Source organism: Anomaloglossus baeobatrachus, chromosome 1 (genome assembly GCF_048569485.1).
Source record: "Anomaloglossus baeobatrachus isolate aAnoBae1 chromosome 1, aAnoBae1.hap1, whole genome shotgun sequence".
Lineage (NCBI taxonomy): Eukaryota > Metazoa > Chordata > Amphibia > Anura > Aromobatidae > Anomaloglossus > Anomaloglossus baeobatrachus.
The window spans coordinates 172,033,690-172,055,232 of record NC_134353.1 but is presented as its reverse complement, the minus strand read 5'-3'; the positions used below and the strand labels follow the sequence as shown (position 1 = coordinate 172,055,232).

The following is a 21,543-nucleotide window of genomic DNA, read 5'->3' as shown; positions in this document are numbered from 1 at the left end:
AAACTTTTGCTAAGTTCAGCCTGATATGGATAAGCTGTCTAAATGATATTATTGAAAGGTGTGAAAATTGTTACATTTTTATGAAAACCATACTACAGGGGGCACTTGGATTTGAGCCAAGGACCTCGTGATCTGCAGTCAAATGCTCTGCCACTGAGCTATACCCCTACATATTAATAAAAGAAATAATGTTTTTTTGTTTTTGATACATAAAATTTGAAGATTTTTAGAAACTTTTACATTGTGGTGCACTTCCTTTACTCTGATGTGCTTTAGTCTTTCCAAAAAAGACTTTGATGATTGCATAAAGCACACAAAATACTCAAGAATTTTTATTGCACAGAATGACTCTTTGTTTTAGAGAGTCCGATGTATTAAATGAAACGATTTACATAATTTTTTTAATCACTATTTAAAAGAAAGAATTTTCCATTTTATTCCTTAATTTTCTTATTTAAACTTTATAGAAAGAAAGCAAATTTACTTCATAAGTCACGTTTAAATAAAACTTGTGCTAAGTTCAGCCTGATATGGATAAGCTGTCTAAATGATATTATTGAAATGTGTGAAAATTGTTACATTTTTATGAAAACCATACTACAGGGGGCACTCGGATTTAAACCAAGGACCTCTTGATCTGCAGTCAAATGCTCTGACACGGAGCTATACCCCCTATTAGTGATGAGCGAGTACTAAAAAGCTCGGGTGCTCGAAGCTCGGGCCGAGCATCCCAAGATACTCGTGTACTCGGGCCGAGCAACGAGCCCAATGTTATCCTATGGGAGACCCGAGTATTTTTGTGAAATGACCCCCCGGCAGCATGGAGAAACCCTAAAAATGTCACATAAGTCTCAGAAGAGTGCTCAAATGACATGGCAACAGCATGGGGAAGACCCCTTGAAGCATTTATCACTCAAAAGTCACAGCTGTGAACAATTTTGTCCGCGTTTCACGCCATTTTTACGGACTCACCAGTAAACCTTCCAAAATGACCCCAAAATGATTTTTCATGGCAGAAATGTTAAGGGCACATACCCAAGAGTGAGATAGAGCTGGTGTATGTTACTTTTTGAGATTAATACATGAAAGATTTTACGTGAAAACATTGTGTGGCACTCCGATGTCCCTGAGAAGAGACGTACATGAAGGCCTCTTGAGTCTAATGTGCCCATTTTGAGGAAGTGAGTCTTTGTAGTATTTTCCTTTGCCAGGGCAGTCCAAAATTGTGAGGTTCACCAATGCCCCTGCATAGAGACGTGCATGAGGGCCTGTAAACCTGAAGTGCCCATTGTCAGGAAGTGGGTGTATTATAGTATAGCCCTTAGGCAGGGCAGCCAAAAATTGGGAGGCTCCACGTTGTCCCTGGGTAGAGACGTGCATGAGGGCCTCAAAACATTAAGTGTCCATTGTCAGGAAGTGGGTGTATTATAGTATAGCCCTTAGGCAGGGCAGCCAAAAATTGGGAGGCTCCACGTTGTCCCTGGGTAGAGACGTGCATGAGGGCCTCAAAACATTAAGTGTCCATTGTCAGGAAGTGGGTGTATTATAGTATAGCCCTTAGGCAGGGCAGCCAAAAATTGGGAGGCTCCACGTTGTCCCTGGGTAGAGACGTGCATGAGGGCCTCAAAACATTAAGTGTCCATTGTCAGGAAGTGGGTGTATTATAGTATAGCCCTTAGGCAGGGCAGCCAAAAATTGGGAGGCTCCACGTTGTCCCTGGGTAGAGACGTGCATGAGGGCCTCAAAACATTAAGTGTCCATTGTCAGGAAGTGGGTGTATTATAGTATAGCCCTTAGGCAGGGCAGCCAAAAATTGGGAGGCTCCACGTTGTCCCTGGGTAGAGACGTGCATGAGGGCCTCAAAACATTAAGTGTCCATTGTCAGGAAGTGGGTGTATTATAGTATAGCCCTTAGGCAGGGCAGCCAAAAATTGGGAGGCTCCACGTTGTCCCTGGGTAGAGACGTGCATGAGGGCCTCAAAACATTGTTCCCATTGCAAAGGAGCGGGTCTCCTGTCATTGTAATGTCCATTCTGCAAAGAATGGGCGAAAAAATTTACCACTGGGGGTATACCTGAAACAAAGGCCTAAGTATTGCAATTTGTAACGGTCATCATGGTGGCGCATGAGGAGAAGGAGGAGCAGTCCAGCGATTATCCAAAGTCCAGAAGTGTGTACCCATGGGTGAGTGGAGGTACATGGCAAACTTTAAATTCCGCTCTCATTTGCTGGTGGTGTGGTGAAGTCTGGCCCAATCCAACCCTTGTTCATCTTGATCAGAGTCAGCCTGTCAGCATTTTCAGTTGACAGGCGGGTGCGTTTATCTGTAATGATTCCACCTGCGGCACTAAAAACACGCTCTGACAAAACGCTAGCGGCAGGGCAGGCCAGGACTTCCAAGGCGTAGAGAGCCAATTCATGCCACGTGTCCAGCTTGGATACCCAATAATTGTAAGGCACAGAGGAATGTTGGAGTACAGTTGTTCGATCTGCAAGGTACTCCTTCAGCATCTGGGCAAACTTAGGATTTCTTGTGGCACTACCCCGCACCTCAGGGGCTGTGGTACGTGAGGGGCTGAGAAAACTGTCCCACATCTTAAAGACTGTTCCCCTACCTCTGGCGGATTGGACTTGTGCCTCTCTCGGCTGTACGCCTCGGTTGTCCACTGATTCCTGACCTATGCCGCTAGCGTTTTGTGAGGGGAATGCTTTGCCTACTTCCGTGACTATGGCCTTCCGGAACTGCTGCATTTTGGTTGACCTCTCCTCCACGGGAATAAGAGACAAAAAGTTCTCCTTGTAGCGTGGGTCTAACAGTGTTACCAACCAGTAATGATTGTCGGCCAAGATGTTCTTAACGCGAGGGTCACAAGACAGGCAGCTTACCATAAAGTCAGCCATGTGCGCCAGACTCTTAACAGCCAGGACTTCAGTAGCCTGACCAACAAGATGACTGAACATGCTGTCCTCCTCCTCCTCCTCCTCCTCCTCATCTACCCTGTCCTCTGGCCAGCCACGCTGAACCGAGGATATGACTGGTGTGCATGTCATATCCTCAATTTGGCCGGAGAGTTGCTCCATGTCTTCATCCTCCTCCTCGTCATAGTCCTCCACTGCACGTTGTGATGAGACGAGGCTGGGCTGTGTGTTATCACCCACACCCACTACTGTTTCTTGCTGCAACTCATCGCGCTCCGCCTGCAATGCATCATGTTTGCTTTTCAGCAGAGACCGTTTTAGAAGGCAGAGTAGCGGTATGGTGACGCTAATAATGGCGTCATCACCACTCACCATCTTGGTGGAGTCCTCAAAGTTTTGGAGGATGGTACATAGGTCTGACATCCATCTCCACTCCTCAGGTGTTATGTGTGGAATTTGAACCATTTCCCGACGGCTTAGGTGACGCAGGTACTCAACAACTGCCCTCTTCTGCTCACATATCCTGACCAACATGTGCAGAGTTGAATTCCAACGCGTGGGGACATCACACACCAGTCTGTGAGCCGGAAGATGCAAACTGCGCTGAAAGCCGGCAAGGCCGGCTGAAGCAGTAGGTGACTTTCGAAAATGTGCAGACAGGCGGCGAACTTTTACCAGCAGATCAGACAGCTCTGGGTATGACTTTAGAAACCGCTGAACCACGAGGTTGAGCACATGGGCCACGCATGGAACATGTGTCAGCTGGCCTCGCCTCAAAGCCGCCCCCAGGTTCCGGCCATTGTCACACACGACCTTTCCTGGCTTTAGGTTCAGAGGTGTGAGCCAGTGATCTGCCTGCTGTTTCAGAGCTGTCCACAGCTCTTCTGCATTGTGGGGTTTGTCACCTATGCAGATTAGCTTCAGCACAGCCTGTTGCCGCTTCGCCGAGGCAGTGCTGCAGTGCTTCCAGCTTGGGACTGGTGTGGAGGGTACAGTGGATGAGGATGCGCAGGAGGAGGAGGAGGCTGAAGAGCATGACATTCCGGAGCTGTAGAGTGTGGGTGAAACACTGACTGAGGTAGGGCCTGCAAACCTTGGTGTGGGAAGGACGTGTTCCGTCCCTCGCTCAGACTGGGTCCCAGCTTCCACAATATTAACCCAGTGTGCCGTCAACGAGATGTAGCGGCCTTGCCCACAAGCACTTGTCCACGTGTCTGTGGTTAGGTGGACCTTGGGTGAAACAGCGTTGTTCAGGGCACGTGTGATGTTTTGTGACACGTGGTTATGCAACGCGGGGACGGCACACCGGGAGAAATAGTGGCGGCTGGGGACCGAGTAACGTGGGACAGCTGCCGCCATCAGGTCGCGGAATGCTTCTGTCTCCACCAGCCTAAAAGGCAACATTTCCAGCGCAAGCAGTCGCGAAATGTTAGCATTTAGAACTGTGGCATGTGGGGTGTTGGCAGTGTATTTGCGCCTGCGTTCAAAGGTTTGCTGAATGGATAACTGAACGCTGCGCTGGGACAAGGACGTGCTTGATGATGGTGTTCTTTCTGCGTAGGCAACTGCAGGTGCAGGAGTGGAGGAGGCTTGTTCGCAGGCAGCATGGACAGGGGATTGGCTCGCATGCACAACCAGCGAAGACGTAGCAGTGACATCAGCAAGCACTGCTCCTCGACTCTGTTGTACTTCCCACAAAGTCGGGTGCTTGGCTGACATGTGCCTGATCTTGCTGGTGGTGGTCAGGCTGCTAGTTTTGGTACCCCTGCTGATGCTGGCACGGCAGGTGTTGCAAATGGCCTTTTTAGAATCATCTGGAGCCAACTTAAAAAACTGCCAGACTCGGGAAGACCTAACATTTGTACAGGCACCTTGTGTCGTCGTGTTGTTCCGGGGAACGGTTGCCTGACTTCTGCCTGGGGCCACCACCCTGCTTCTTACTGCCTGTTGTGATGCTACGCCTCCCCCCCCTGTGCACTGCTGTCCTCGCTCTGCATATCCTCCTGCCAGGTTGGGTCAGTTACTGGATCATCCACCACGTCGTCTTCCTCTTCCGCACCCTGCTCCTCCTCCTGACTTCCTGACAATTGTGTCTCATCATCGTCCACCACTTGTTGAGACACGTTGCCAACTTCGTGAGAACGTGGCTGCTCAAATATTTGGCCATCTGTACAGACGATCTCCTCATGACCCACTTCAATATGAGCTGGCGAGAGGCCAGAATGTGTGAATGGAAACGTGAACAGCTCTTCCGAGTGTCCAAGTGTGGGATCATTAATGTCCGAGGAGGACGTGTACTCAGCCTGGTGGTAGGAAGGAGGATCAGGTTCAGAAATGTGCGGTGCAGTATCACGGCTACTGACACTTGGCCGTGTGTAAGACAGAGTGTTTGTGGTGGTGCCAATCTGACTGGAAGCATTATCTGCTATCCAACTAACAACCTGTTGACACTGGTCTTGGTTCAAGAGCGGTGTACTGCTGCGGTCCCCAAGAATTTGGGACAGGACGTGCGAGCGACTAGATGTGGCCCTTTGTTGTGGCGAAATTAGAGCTTGCCCACGACCTCGGCCTCTGCCTGCACCACCATCACGTCCACTTCCTTGTTCCTTGCCAATGCCCTTGCGCATTTTGCAATGCTGTGCTGACGTGTATTCACTACTTGTGCGTTATATCAAAGTTTGTGGAAATTACACACAAGTGCACCTGTACGCTGCCGCTGACAGGCACACACGTGCGGTTTTAAAAACCAAGCACGGACGCACTAAGAACCTAACAGGTTTTTTTGGGGAGCGACAATTACAGACAAGTCAGACACTATCTGGACTGTTTTAGACTGTGTACACCAGCCCCAGATATGATGAAGGCTGGTATACGGTCACCACTAGGAATGGCTATATATACCCTGCCTGCCTGCCTGCCTGCCTGTATACTGGTACAATAGTCCTGACAAGGACTCTTCTGGTCACTAGCCTGTATTCAGACCTGGCTATACCCTGCCTGTATATAGCAACAATAGTCCTGAGAAGGACTCTGCTACTGTACTCCGACCTGGCTATACCCTGCCTGCCTGTATACAACTAGAATAGTCCTGAGAAGGACTTTTGGTCACATTGTTTGCAGCCCTGCAACTGAAAAAGCTATAAAGGGCCGCAAAGCTTTCCCTGAATCAGCGACACTCTCCCTGCACTCACTGTCTGGATAGCTGTGAGCAGAGCACAGTGTGCCGGCCGGTATAAAGGCTCGGTCCCGCTGTGCAGGCCGGCCAATCACTGCAATTCCACAACTAACAGGGCTGTGGCATTGCAGTGGTCTGCCAGCCAATCCCTGCATGAGGGCTGGCTCTCAAAAGAGCGCCAACATGCAGGGTATGAAGACCACGAGTACAGCACGAGTATCGCGAGATTACTCGGTCCCCGCCGAGCAGCCCGAGTACAGTGATACTCGTGCGAGTACCGAGTAGTTACAAGCATGCTCGCTCATCACTACCCCCTATATGTTAATAAAAGAAATAATGTTATTTTGTTTTTGATACATAAAATTTAAAGATTTTTAGAAACTTTTACATTGTGGTGCACTTCCTTTACTCTGATGTGCTTTAGTCTTTCCAAAAAAAAAACTTTGATGATTGCATAAATCACACAAAATATTCAAGAATTTTTAATACACAGAATGACTCTTTGTTTTAGAGAGTCCGATGTATTAAATGAAACGATTTACATAATTTTTTTAATCACTATTTAAAAGAAAGAATTTTCCATTTTATTAATTAATTTTCCTTTTTAAACTTTATAGAAAGAAAGCAAATTTACTTCATAAGTCACGTTTAAACAAAACTTGTGCTAAGTTCAGCCTGATATGGATAAGCTGTCTAAATGATATTATTGAAAGGTGTGAAAAAGGTTACATTTTTATGAAAACCATACTACAGGTGGCACTTGAATTTGAGCCAAGGACCTCTTGATCTGCAGTCAAATGCTCTGCCACTGAGCTATACCCCCTACATATTAATAAAAGAAATAATGTTTTTTTGTTTTTGATACATAAAATTTGAAGATTTTTAGAAACTTTTACATTGTGGTGCACTTCCTTTACTCTGATGTGCTTTAGTCTTTCCAAAAAAGACTTTGATGATTGCATAAAGCACACAAAATACTCAAGAATTTTTATTACACAGAATGACTCTTTGTTTTAGAGAGTCCGATGTATTAAATGAAACGATTTACATTATTTTTTTAATCACTATTTAAAAGAAAGAATTTTCCATTTTATTCCTTAATTTTCTTATTTAAACTTTATAGAAAGAAAGCAAATTTACTTCATAAGTCACGTTTAAATAAAACTTGTGCTAAGTTCAGCCTGATATGGATAAGCTGTCTAAATGATATTATTGAAAGGTGTGAAAATTGTTACATTTTTATGAAAACCATACTACAGGGGGCACTCGGATTTGAACCAAGGACCTCTTGATCTGCAGGCAAATGCTTTGCCACTGAGCTATACCCCCTACATATTAATAAAAGAAATAATGTTTTTTTGTTCTTGATACATAAAATTTAAAGAGTTTTAGAAACTTTTACATTGTGGTGCATTTCCTTTACTCTGATGTGCTTTAATCTTTCCAAAAAAAAGACTTTGATGATTGCATAAATCACACAAAATACTCAAGAATTTTTATTACACAGAATGACTCTTTGTTTTAGAGAGTCCGATGTATTAAATGAAACGATTTACATAATTTTTTTAATCACTATTTAAAAGAAAGAATTTTCCATTTTATTCCTTAATTTTCTTATTTAAACTTTATAGAAAGAAAGCAAATTTACTTCATAAGTCACGTTTAAACAAAACTTGTGCTAAGTTCAGCCTGAAATGGATAAGCTGTCTAAAGGATATTATTGAAAGGTGTGAAAATTGTTACATTTTTATGAAAACCATACTACAGGGGGCACTTGGATTTGAGCCAAGGACCTCTTGATCTGCAGTCAAATGCTCTGCCACTGAGATATACCCCTACATATTAATAAAAGAAATAATGTTTTTTTGTTCTTGATACATAAAATTTGAAGATTTTTAGAAACTTTTACATTGTGGTGCACTTCCTTTACTCTGATGTGCTTTAGTCTTTCCAAAAAAGACTTTGATGATTGCATAAAGCACACAAAATACTCAAGAATTTTTATTACACAGAATGACTCTTTGTTTTAGAGAGTCCGATGTATTAAATGAAACGATTTACATAATTTTTTTAATCACTATTTAAAAGAAAGAATTTTCCATTTTATTCCTTAATTTTCTTATTTAAACTTTATAGAAAGAAAGCAAATTTACTTCATAAGTCACGTTTAAATAAAACTTGTGCTAAGTTCAGCGTGATATGGATAAGCTGTCTAAATGATATTATTGAAAGGTGTGAAAATTGTTACATTTTTATGAAAACCATACTACAGGGGGCACTCGGATTTGAACCAAGGACCTCTTGATCTGCAGTCAAACGCTCTGCCACTGAGCTATACCCCCTACATATTAATAAAAGAAATAATGTTTTTTTGTTTTTGATACATAAAATTTAAAGATTTTTAGAAACTTTTACATTGTGGTGCACTTCCTTTACTCTGATGTGCTTTAGTCTTTCCAAAAAAAAGACTTTGATGATTGCATAAATCACACAAAATACTCAAGAATTTTTATTACACAGAATGACTCTTTGTTTTAGAGAGTCCGATGTATTAAATGAAACGATTTACATAATTTTTTTAATCACTATTTAAAAGAAAGAATTTTCCATTTTATTCCTTAATTTTCTTATTTAAACTTTATAGAAAGAAAGCAAATTTACTTCATAAGTCACGTTTAAACAAAACTTGTGCTAAGTTCAGCCTGATATGGATAAGCTGTCTAAATTATATTATTGAAAGGTTTGAAAATTGTTACATTTTTATGAAAACCATACTACAGGGGGCACTCAGATTTGAGCCAAGGACCTCTTCATCTGCAGTCAAATGCTCTCCACTGAGCTATACCCCCTACATATTAATAAAAGAAATAATGTTTTTTTGTTTTTGATACATAAAATTTAAAGATTTTTAGAAACTTTTACATTGTGGTGCACTTCCTTTACTCTGATGTGCTTTAGTCTTTCCAAAAAAAAGACTTTGATGATTGCATAAAGCACACAAAATACTCAAGAATTTTTATTACACAGAATGACTCTTTGTTTTAGAGAGTCCGATGTATTAAATGAAACGATTTACATAATTTTTTTAATCACTATTTAAAAGAAAGAATTTTCCATTTTATTCCTTAATTTTCTTATTTAAACTTTATAGAAAGAAAGCAAATTTACTTCATAAGTCACGTTTAAATAAAACTTGTGCTAAGTTCAGCGTGATATGGATAAGCTGTCTAAATGATATTATTGAAAGGTGTGAAAATTGTTACATTTTTATGAAAACCATACTACAGGGGGCACTCGGATTTGAACCAAGGACCTCTTGATCTGCAGTCAAGCGCTCTGCCACTGAGTTATACCCCTACATATTAATAAAAGAAATAATGTTTTTTTGTTTTTGATACATAAAATTTAAAGATTTTTAGAAACTTTTACATTGTGGTGCACTTCCTTTACTCTGATGTGCTTTAGTCTTTCCAAAAAAAAGACTTTGATGATTGCATAAATCACACAAAATACTCAAGAATTTTTATTACACAGAATGACTCTTTGTTTTAGAGAGTCCGATGTATTAAATGAAACGATTTACATAATTTTTTTAATCACTATTTAAAAGAAAGAATTTTCCATTTTATTCCTTAATTTTCTTATTTAAACTTTATATAAAGAAAGCAAATTTACTTCATAAGTAACGTATAAATAAAACTTGTGCTAAGTTCAGCCTGATATGGATAAGCTGTCTAAATGATATTATTGAAAGGTTTGAAAATTGTTACATTTTTATGAAAACCATACTACAGGGGGCACTCGGATTTGAACCAAGGACCTCTACATCTGCAGTCAAATGCTCTCCACCGAGCTATACCCCCTACATATTACTAAAAGAAAGAATGTTTTTTTGTTTTTGATACATAAAATTTAAAGATTTTTAGAAACTTTTACATTGTGGTGCACTTCCTTTACTCTGATGTGCGTTAGTCTTTCCAAAAAAGACTTTGATGATTGCATAAAGCACACAAAATACTCAAGAATTTTTATTACACAGAATGACTCTTTGTTTTAGAGAGTCCGATGTATTAAATGAAACGATTTACATAATTTTTTTAATCACTATTTAAAAGAAAGAATTTTCCATTTTATTCCTTAATATTCTTATTTAAACTTTATAGAAAGAAAACAAATTTACTTCATAAGTCACGTTTAAATAAAACTTGTGCTAAGTTCAGCCTGATATGGATAAGCTGTCTAAATGATATTATTGAAAGGTTTGAAAATTGTTACATTTTTATGAAAACCATACTACAGGGGGCACTCGGATTTGAACCAAGGACCTCCTCATCTGCAGTCAAATGCTCTCCACTGAGCTATACCCCCTACATATTAATAAAAGAAAGAATGTTTTTTTGTTTTTGATACATAAAATTTAAAGATTTTAAGAAACTTTTACATTGTGGTGCACTTCCTTTACTCTGATGTGCTTTAGTCTTTCCAAAAAAAAGACTTTGATGATTGCATAAAGCACACAAAATACTCAAGAATTTTTATTACACAGAATGACTCTTTGTTTTAGAGAGTCCAATGTATTAAATGAAACGATTTACATAATTTTTTTAATCACTATTTAAAAGAAAGAATTTTCCATTTTATTCCTTAATTTTCTTATTTAAACTTTATAGAAAGAAAACAAATTTACTTCATAAGTCACGTTTAAATAAAACTTGTGCTAAGTTCAGCCTGATATGGATAAGCTGTCTAAATGATATTATTGAAAGGTTTGAAAATTGTTACATTTTTATGAAAACCATACTACAGGGGGCACTCGGATTTGAACCAAGGACCTCCTCATCTGCAGTCAAATGCTCTCCACTGAGCTATACCCCCTACATATTAATAAAAGAAAGAATGTTTTTTTGTTTTTGATACATAAAATTTAAAGATTTTTAGAAACTTTTACATTGTGGTGCACTTCCTTTACTCTGATGTGCTTTAGTCTTTCCAAAAAAAAGACTTTGATGATTGCATAAAGCACACAAAATACTCAAGAATTTTTATTACACAGAATGACTCTTTGTTTTAGAGAGTCCGATGTATTAAATGAAACGATTTACATAATTTTTTTAATCACTATTTAAAAGAAAGAATTTTCCATTTTATTCCTTAATTTTCTTATTTAAACTTTATAGAAAGAAAGCAAATTTACTTCATAAGTAACGTTTAAATAAAACGTGTGCTAAGTTCAGCCTGATATGGATAAGCTGTCTAAATGATATTATTGAAAGGTTTGAAAATTGTTACATTTTTATGAAAACCATACTACAGGGGGCACTCGGATTTGAACCAAGGACCTCTTCATCTGCAGTCAAATGCTCTCCACCAAGCTATACCCCCTACATATTACTAAAAGAAAGAATGTTTTTTTGTTTTTGATACATAAAATTTAAAGATTTTTAGAAACTTTTACATTGTGGTGCACTTCCTTTACTCTGATGTGCGTTAGTCTTTCCAAAAAAGACTTTGATGATTGCATAAAGCACACAAAATACTCAAGAATTTTTATTACACAGAATGACTCTTTGTTTTAGAGAGTCCGATGTATTAAATGAAACGATTTACATAATTTTTGTAATCACTATTTAAAAGAAAGAATTTTCCATTTTATTCCTTAATTTTCTTATTTAAACTTTATAGAAAGAAAGCAAATTTACTTCATAAGTAACGTTTAAATAAAACTTGTGCTAAGTTCAGCCTGATATGGATAAGCTGTCTAAATGATATTATTGAAAGGTTTGAAAATTGTTACATTTTTATGAAAACCATACTACAGGGGGCACTCGGATTTGAACCAAGGACCTCTTCATCTGCAGTCAAATGCTCTCCACTGAGCTATACCCCCTACATATTACTAAAAGAAAGAATGTTTTTTTGTTTTTGATACATAAAATTTAAAGATTTTTAGAAACTTTTACATTGTGGTGCACTTCCTTTACTCTGATGTGCGTTAGTCTTTCCAAAAAAGACTTTGATGATTGCATAAAGCACACAAAATACTCAAGAATTTTTATTACACAGAATGACTCTTTGCTTTAGAGAGTCCGATGTATTAAATGAAACGATTTACATAATTTTTTTAATCACTATTTAAAAGAAAGAATTTTCCGTTTTATTCCTTCATTTTCCTATTTAAACTTTATAGAAAGAAAGCAAATTTACTTCATAAGTCACGTTTAAACAAAACTTGTGCTAAGTTCAGCCTGATATGGATAAGCTGTCTAAATGATATTATTGTAAGGTGTGAAAAAGGTTACATTTTTATGAAAACAATACTACAGGGGGCACTCAAATTTGAACCAAGGACCTCTTCATCTGCAGTCAAATGCTCTCCACTGAGCTATACCCCCTACATATTAATAAAAGAAAGAATGTTTTTTTGTTTTTGATACATAAAATTTAAAGATTTTTAGAAACTTTTACATTGTGGTGCACTTCCTTTACTCTGATGTGCTTTAGTCTTTACAAAAAAAAGAATTTGATGATTGCATAAAGCACACAAAATACTCAAGAATTTTTATTACACAGAATGACTCTTTGTTTTAGAGAGTCCGATGTATTAAATAAAACGATTTACATATTTTTTTTAATCACCATTTAAAAGAAAGAATTTTCCATTTTATTCCTTAATTTTCTTATTCAAATTTTATTGAAAGAAAGCAAATTTACTTCATAAGTCACGTTTAAATAAAACTTGTTCTAAGTTCAACCTATTATGGATAAGCTGTCTAAATGATATTATTGTAAGGTGTGAAAAAGGTTACATTTTTATGAAAACCATACTACAGGGGGCACTTGGATTTGAGCTGAGGACCTCTTGATCTGCAGTCAAATGCTCTGCCACTGAGCTATACCCCCTACATATTAATAAAAGAAATAATGTTTTTTTGTTTTTGATACATAAATTTTGAAGATTTTTAGAAACTTTTACATTGTGGTGCACTTCCTTTACTCTGATGTGCTTTAGTCTTTCCAAAAAAAAGACTTTGATGATTGCATAAAGCACACAAAATACTCAAGAATTTTTATTACACAGAATGACTCTTTCTTTTAGAGAATCCGATGGATTAAATGAAATGATTTACATAATTTTTTTAATCACTATTTAAAAGAATTTTCCATTTTATTCCTTAATTTTCTTATTTAAACTTTATAGAAAGAAAGCAAATTTACTTCATAAGTCACGTTTAAATAAAACTTGTGCTAAGTTCAGCCTGATATGGATAAGCTGTCTAAATGATATTATTGAAAGGTGTAAAAATTATTACATTTTTATGAAAACCATACTACAGGGAGCACTCGGATTTGAACCAAGGACCTCTTGATCTGCAGTCAAATGCTCTGCCACTGAGCTATACCCCCTACATATTAATAAAGGAAATAATGTTTTTTTGTTTTTGATACATAAAATTTAAAGATTTTTAGAAACTTTTACATTGTGGTGCACTTCCTTTACTCTGATGTGCTTTAGTCTTTCCAAAAAAAGACTTTGATGATTGCATAAAGCACACAAAATACTCAAGAATTTTTATTACACAGAATGACTCTTTGTTTTAGAGAGTCCGTTATATTAAGTGAAACGATATACATAATTTTTTTTAATCACTAATTAAAGGAAAGAACTTTCCATTTTATTTCTTAATTTTCTTATTTAAACTTTATAGAAAGAAAGTAAATTTACTTCATAAGTCACGTTTAAATAAAACTTGTGCTAAGTTCAGCCTGATATGGATAAGATGTCTAAATGATATTATTGAAAGGTGTGAAAATTTTTACATTTTTATGAAAACCATACTACAGGGGGCACTTGGCTTTGAACCAAGGACCTCTTGATCCGCAGTCAAATGCTCTGCCACTGAGATATACCCCCTACCTATTAAAAAAAGAAATATTTTTTTTTGTTTTTGATGTGGGGCGGGCCAGCATGTCAGCCAATCCCAGACACACACACACAGCTAAGTGGACTTTTAGCCAGAGAAGCAACGGCATGCGTGATAGGATGTCCATGTCACATGTCCCTGCATTATAAAAACGGACATTTTCCTCCAGCACGGCATTATTTGCCTTCTGCGTCCTTGGTGTCAGACACCGCTGGCGCAGCTCCTATCTCCGATACTGCTGTGTATGCTCTATACACAGCGCTGTACAGAATAGGGATAGAAGTTTCCATCAGTCCTTTTAAGGGCTCATACCGGCAAGGTCAGAGCCATAGGTGACAGAGTTTAAAAGCTACACAACATGACAGCATCTGTGTAGATAAGGTCAGGGATTTCCTCGCTGCATTTCCCCATTAGGACGGATAGAAAGGCAGGCTTCCTTTCCTCTATCCAGAGATCAACAACCCTGCCACCGTACCCTCCTGCCCTTTGCACACTCCAACTCATTGTTACTAAGCCATTATACTGTCAAACACTGAGTGAACTTAGTGGCATCCTAAACGTGGCTATTGGACTTCTTTATTGTCCCACTAGTGCAAAGATATTTGCAGCACGTCTGCCTGCATTGCACACTCAAACTCATTGTTACTAAGCCATTATACTAGCAAACACTGAGTGAACTTAGTGGCACCCTAAAAGTGACTGTTGGACTTCTATATTAACCCACTAGTGCAAAGATATTTGCAGCACGTCTGCCTGCATTGCACACTCAAACTCATTGTTACTAAGCCATTATACTAGCAAACACTGAGGAAACTTAGTCGCATCCTAAACGTGGCTGTTGGACTTCTGTATTGTCCCAGTAGTGCAAAGATATTTGCAGCATGTCTGCCTACATTGCACACTCAAACTCATTGTTACTAAGCCATTATAAGATGTCTACTACTTACCGTGGACAATCCGATGTGCTCCCTTTTTTACGGACACGAACAACTGGAACAAAGGTATATGATGGGCAAAAAAGGAAAATGCTTGAATGGATCTCAATTGATCCAACAAGTGCCCTCTCAGCCACCTCAACTACCGCATCCAAAAAACACCAGTCCTCTGAGTTTTCATCCCAATCAAACTTGCTTTCTCCCAGCTCTGAAGTCTCCATCTGCCCTGCACGGTATGGTGGAACTGAGATGGCTGAGTCTGCAGAGCTGTTCAGTCACACTATAGCCTGGGAATCAGAGGTCTGCTCCCAAGCTACAGTGAGTACAGACCAGGAAATGGTCTGCAGTGATGCCCAGAACCTTTGTGACTCTGACTCTAGAGATGAGCGAACCGGTCGCGGTTCGGCTCGAGTTCGGATCGCCGATCGGGCGTCTCGTTCGAGTTCGGTTCGGCGAATGTTCGATGAACCGAACTCGAACCGCATAGGAAACAATGGCAGGCAATCACAAACACATAAAACACCTAGAAAACAACCTCAAAGGTGTCCAAAAGGTGACAAACAACACAAACACATGGGAAAGTGACAAGGACATATACTCATGCGAAAACAAAAGAGCTGAACAAAGAAAAAGAGGAGGAGACACAAATATAGGCATGGCACACCCTTCTAAAATCATGTAAAACAACGCAAGGTGACTCCAAGTGGAGTCTCCATTTTTTCCAAAAATTGGGCCCCACACACACCCACCCATTCAGTGGCAGCACTTGTGCCCCAGTTGTACACTTCACAGCTAGATTTGCATCAAGCACATTCAAAAATACGCCATACTTAACCGTCCTCAGGATGACACCGGGGTAGGTAGCAAAGTCTTTCCTGATCCCAGCTCTGTTCACCTTGGATCATTTTTAAAAAACTCAGCAAGCAAGGGATACTCCAAGCGGAGTCTCCCTTTTTTTCCAAAAATGGGCCCCACACACACACCCACCCCTTCAGTGGCAGCACTTGTGCCCCAGTTGTACACTTCACAGCTATATTTGCATCAAGCACATTCAAAAATACGCCATACTTAACCGTCCCCAGGATGACACCGGGGTAGGTAGCAAATTCTTTGCTGAACCATGACTTGTTCATCTTGGCTCCTTTTAAAAAACACAGCAAGCAAGGGTTACTCCAAGCGGAGTCTCCCTTTTTTCCAAAAATTGGGCCCCACACACACCCACCCCTTCAGTGGCAGCAGTTGTGCCCCAGTTGTACACTTCACAGCTAGATTTGTATCAAGCACATTCAAAAATACGCCATTCTTAACCGTCCCCAGGATGACACCGGGGTAGGTAGCAAAGTCTTTGCTGAACCATGACTTGTTCATCTTGGCTCCTTTTAAAAAACACAGCAAGCAAGGGTTACTCCAAGCGGAGTCTCCCTTTTTTCCAAAAATTGGGCCCCACTCACACCCATCCCTTCAGTGGCAGCAGTTGTGCCCCAGTTGTACACTTCACAGCTAGATTTGCATCAAGCACATTCAAAAATACGCCATTCTTAACCGTCCCCAGGATGACACCAGGGTAGGTAGCAAAGTCTTTGCTGAACCATGACTTGTTCATCTTGGCTCCTTTTAAAAAACACAGCAAGCAAGGGTTACTCCAAGCGGAGTCTCCCTTTTTTTCCAAAAATTGGGCCACACACACACCCACCCCTTCAGTGGCAGCAGTTGTGCCCCAGTTGTACACTTCACAGCTAGATTTGCATCAAGCACATTCAATAATACGCCATTCTTAACCATCCCCAGGATGACACCGGGGTAGGTAGCAAAGTCTTTCCTGATCCATAACATATTCATCTTGGCTCCTTTTAAAAAACACAGCAAGCAAGGGTTACTCCAAGCGGAGTCTCCCTTTTTTCCAAAAATTGGGCCCCACACACACCCACCCCTTCAGTGGCAGCAATTGTGCCCCAGTTGTACACTTCACAGCTAGATTTGCATCAAGCACATTCAATAATACGCCATTCTTAACCGTCCCCAGGATGACACCGGGGTAGGTAGCAAAGTCTTTCCTGATCCATGACATATTCATCTTGGCTCCTTTTAAAAAACACAGCAAGCAAGGGTTACTCCAAGCGGAGTCTCCCTTTTTCCAAAAATTGGGCCCCACACACACCCACCCCTTCAGTGGCAGCAGTTGTGCCCCAGATGTACACTTCACAGCTAGATTTGCATCAAGCACATTCAAAAATACGCCATTCTTAACCGTCCCCAGGATGACACCAGGGTAGGTAGCAAAGTCTTTGCTGAACCATGACTTGTTCATCTTGGCTCCTTTTAAAAAACACAGCAAGCAAGGGTTACTCCAAGCGGAGTCTCCCTTTTTTCCAAAAATTGGGCCCCACACACATCCACCCCTTCAGTGGCAGCAGTTGTGCCCCAGTTGTACACTTCACAGCTAGATTTGCATCAAGCACATTCAAAAATACGCCATTCTTAACCGTCCCCAGGATGACACCGGGGTAGGTAGCAAAGTCTTTGCTGAACCATGACTTGTTCATCTTGGCTCCTTTTAAAAAACACAGCAAACAAGGGTTACTCCAAGCGGAGTCTCCCTTTTTCCAAAAATTGGGCCCCACACACACCCACCCCTTCAGTGGCAGCAGTTGTGCCCCAGATGTACACTTCACAGCTAGATTTGCATCAAGCACATTAAAAAATACGCCATTCTTAACCGTCCCCAGGATGACACCGGGGTAGGTAGCAAAGTCTTTGCTGAACCATGACTTGTTCATCTTGGCTCCTTTTAAAAAACACAGCAAGCAAGGGTTACTCCAAGCGGAGTCTCCCTTTTTTCCAAAAATTGGGCCCCACACACACCCACCCCTTCAGTGGCAGCAGTTGTGCCCCAGTTGTACACTTCACAGCTAGATTTGCATCAAGCACATTCAAAAATACGCCATTCTTAACCGCCCCCAGGATGACACCGGGGTAGGTAGCAAAGTCTTTGCTGAACCATGACTTGTTCATCTTGGCTCCTTTTAAAAAACACAGCAAGCAAGGGTTACTCCAAGTGGAGTCTCCCTTTTTTCCAAAAATTGGGCCCTACACACACCCATCCCTTCAGTGGCAGCAGTTGCGCCCCAGTTGTACACTTCACAGCTAGATTTGCATCAAGCACATTCAAAAATACGCCATTCTTAACCGTCCCCAGGATGACACCAGGGTAGGTAGCAAAGTCTTTGCTGAACCATAACTTGTTCATCTTGGCTCCTTTTAAAAAACACAGCAAGCAAGGGTTACTCCAAGCGGAGTCTCCCTTTTTTCCAAAAATTTGGCCCCACACACACCCACCCCTTCAGTGGCAGCAGTTGTGCCCCAGTTGTACACTTCACAGCTAGATTTGCATCAAGCACATTCAAAAATATGCCATTCTTAACCGTCCCCAGGATGACACTGGGGTAGGTAGCAAAGTCTTTGCTGAACCATGACTTGTTCATCTTGGCTCCTTTTAAAAAACACAGCAAGCAAGGGTTACTCCAAGCGGAGTCTCCCTTTTTTCCAAAAATTGGGCCCCACACACACCCATCCCTTCAGTGGCAGCAGTTGTGCCCCAGTTGTACACTTCACAGCTAGATTTGCATCAAGCACATTTAAAAATACGCCATTCTTAACCGTCCCCAGGATGACACCAGGGTAGGTAGCAAAGTCTTTGCTGAACCATGACTTGTTCATCTTGGCTCCTTTTAAAAAACACAGCAAGCAAGGGTTACTCCAAGCGGAGTCTCCCTTTTTTCCAAAAATTGGGCCCCACACACAACCACCCCTTCAGTGGCAGCAGTTGTGCCCCAGTTGTACACTTCACAGCTAGATTTGCATCAAGCACATTCAAAAATACGCCATTCTTAACCGTCTCCAGGTTGACACCGGGGTAGGTAGCAAAGTCTTTGCTGAACCATGACTTGTTCACCTTGGCTCCTTTTAAAAAACACAGCAAGCAAGGGTTACACCAAGCGGAGTCTCCCTTTTTTCGAAAAATTGGGCCCCACACACACCCACCCCTTCAGTGGCAGCAGTTGTGCCCCAGATGTACACTTCACAGCAAGATTTGCATCAAGCACATTAAAAAATACGCCATTCTTAACCGTCTCCAGGATGACACCAGGGTAGGTGGCAAAGTCTTTGCTGAACCATGACTTGTTCATCTTGGCTCCTTTTAAAAAACACAGCAAGCAAGGGTTACTCCGAACGGAGTCTCCCTTTTTTCCAAAAATTGAGCCCCACACACACCCACCCCTTCAGTGGCAGCAGTTGTGCCCCAGTTGTACACTTCACAGCTAGATTTGCATCAAGCACATTCAAAAATACGCCATTCTTAACCGTCCCCAGGATGACACCAGGGTAGGTAGCAAAGTCTTTGCTGAACCATAACTTGTTCATCTTGGCTCCTTTTAAAAAACACAGCAAGCAAGGGTTACTCCAAGCGGAGTCTCCCTTTTTTCCAAAAATTTGGCCCCACACACACCCACCCCTTCAGTGGCAGCAGTTGTGCCCCAGTTGTACACTTCACAGCTAGATTTGCATCAAGCACATACAAAAATATGCCATTCTTAACCGTCCCCAGGATGACACCGGGGTAGGTAGCAAAGTCTTTGCTGAACCATGACTTGTTCATCTTGGCTCCTTTTAAAAAACACAGCAAGCAAGGGTTACTCCAAGCGGAGTCTCCCTTTTTTCCAAAAATTGGGCCCCACACACACCCATCCCTTCAGTGGCAGCAGTTGTGCCCCAGTTGTACACTTCACAGCTAGATTTGCATCAAGCACATTCAAAAATACGCCATTCTTAACCGTCCCCAGGATGACACCAGGGTAGGTAGCAAAGTCTTTGCTGAACCATGACTTGTTCATCTTGGCTCCTTTTAAAAAACACAGCAAGCAAGGGTTACTCCAAGCGGAGTCTCCCTTTTTTCCAAAAATTGGGCCCCACACACACCCACCCCTTCAGTGGCAGCAGTTGTGCCCCAGTTGTACACTTCACAGCTAGATTTGCATCAAGCAAATTCAAAAATACGCCATTCTTAACCGTCCCCAGGATGACACCAGGGTAGGTTGCAAAGTCTTTGCTGAACCATGACTTGTTCATCTTGGCTCCTTTTAAAAAACACAGCAAGCAAGGGTTACTCCAAGCGGAGTCTTCCTTTTTTCCAAAAATTGGGCCCCACACACAACCACCCCTTCAGTGGCAGCAGTTGTGCCCCAGTTGTACACTTCACAGCTAGATTTGCATCAAGCACATTCAAAAATACGCCATTCTTAACCGTCTCCAGGTTGACACCGGGGTAGGTAGCAAAGTCTTTGCTGAACCATGACTTGTTCATCTTGGCTCCTTTTAAAAAACACAGCAAACAAGGGTTACTCCAAGCGGAGTCTCCCTTTTTTCCAAAAATTGGGCCCCACACACACCCACCCCTTCAGTGGCAGCAGTTGTGCCCCAGATGAACACTTCACAGCTAGATTTGCATCAAGCACATTCAAAAATACGCCATTCTTAACCGTCCCCAGGATGACACCGGGGTAGGTAGCAAAGTCTTTGCTGAACCATGACTTGTTCATCTTGGCTCCTTTTAAAAAACACAGCAAGCAAGGGTTACTCCAAGCGGAGTCTCCCTTTTTTCCAAAAATTGGGCCCCACACACACCCACCCCTTCAGTGGCAGCAGTTGTGCCCCAGTTGTACACTTCACAGCTAGATTTGCATCAAGCACATTCAAAAATACGCCATTCTTAACCGTCCCCAGGATGACACCGGGGTAGGTAGCAAAGTCTTTGCTGAACCATGACTTGTTCATCTTGGCTCCTTTTAAAAAACACAGCAAGCAAGGGTTACTCCAAGCGGAGTCTCCCTTTTTTCCAAAAATTGGGCCCTACACACACCCATCCCTTCAGTGGCAGCAGTTGTGCCCCAGTTGTACACTTCACAGCTAGATTTGCATCAAGCACATTCAAAAATACGCCATTCTTAACCGTCCCCAGGATGACACCAGGGTAGGTAGCAAAGTCTTTGCTGAACCATGACTTGTTCATCTTGGCTCCTTTTAAAAAACACAGCAAGCAAGGGTTACTCCAAGCGGAGTCTGCCTTTTTTCCAAAAATTGGGCCCCACACACACCCACCCCTTCAGTGGCAGCAGTTGTGCCCCAGTTGTACACTTCACAGCTAGATTTGCATCAAGCACATTCAAAAATATGCCATTCTTAACCGTCCCCAGGATGACACCGGGGTAGGTAGCAAAGTCTTTGCTGAACCATGACTTGTTCATCTTGGCTCCTTTTAAAAAACACAGCAAGCAAGGGTTACTCCAAGCGGAGTCTCCCTTTTTTCCAAAAATTGGGCCCCACACACACCCATCCCTTCAGTGGCAGCAGTTGTGCCCCAGTTGTACACTTCACAGCTAAATTTGCATCAAGCACATTCAAAAATACGCCATTCTTAACCGTCCCCAGGATGACACCAGGGTAGGTAGCAAAGTCTTTGCTGAACCATGACTTGTTCATCTTGGCTCCTTTTAAAAAACACAGCAAGCAAGGGTTACTCCAAGCGGAGTCTCCC

The 21,543-nt window shown here is 41.3% G+C and overlaps 3 non-coding genes across 3 annotated transcripts; all 3 read right to left on the bottom strand.

Annotated features, from left to right (window-relative positions):
• Positions 1-8,364: 8,364 nt before the first annotated feature.
• TRNAC-GCA (transfer RNA cysteine (anticodon GCA)) lies at positions 8,365-8,436 on the bottom strand. The gene has a single exon. It is a non-coding gene; the product is annotated as a tRNA-Cys (tRNA).
• A 4,990-nt stretch (positions 8,437-13,426) lies between these two features.
• On the bottom strand, positions 13,427-13,498 carry TRNAC-GCA (transfer RNA cysteine (anticodon GCA)). The gene has a single exon. It is a non-coding gene; the product is annotated as a tRNA-Cys (tRNA).
• Positions 13,499-13,934: 436 nt separating this feature from the next.
• Positions 13,935-14,006, bottom strand: TRNAR-GCG (transfer RNA arginine (anticodon GCG)). Its single transcript has one exon. It is a non-coding gene; the product is annotated as a tRNA-Arg (tRNA).
• Positions 14,007-21,543: the final 7,537 nt, after the last annotated feature.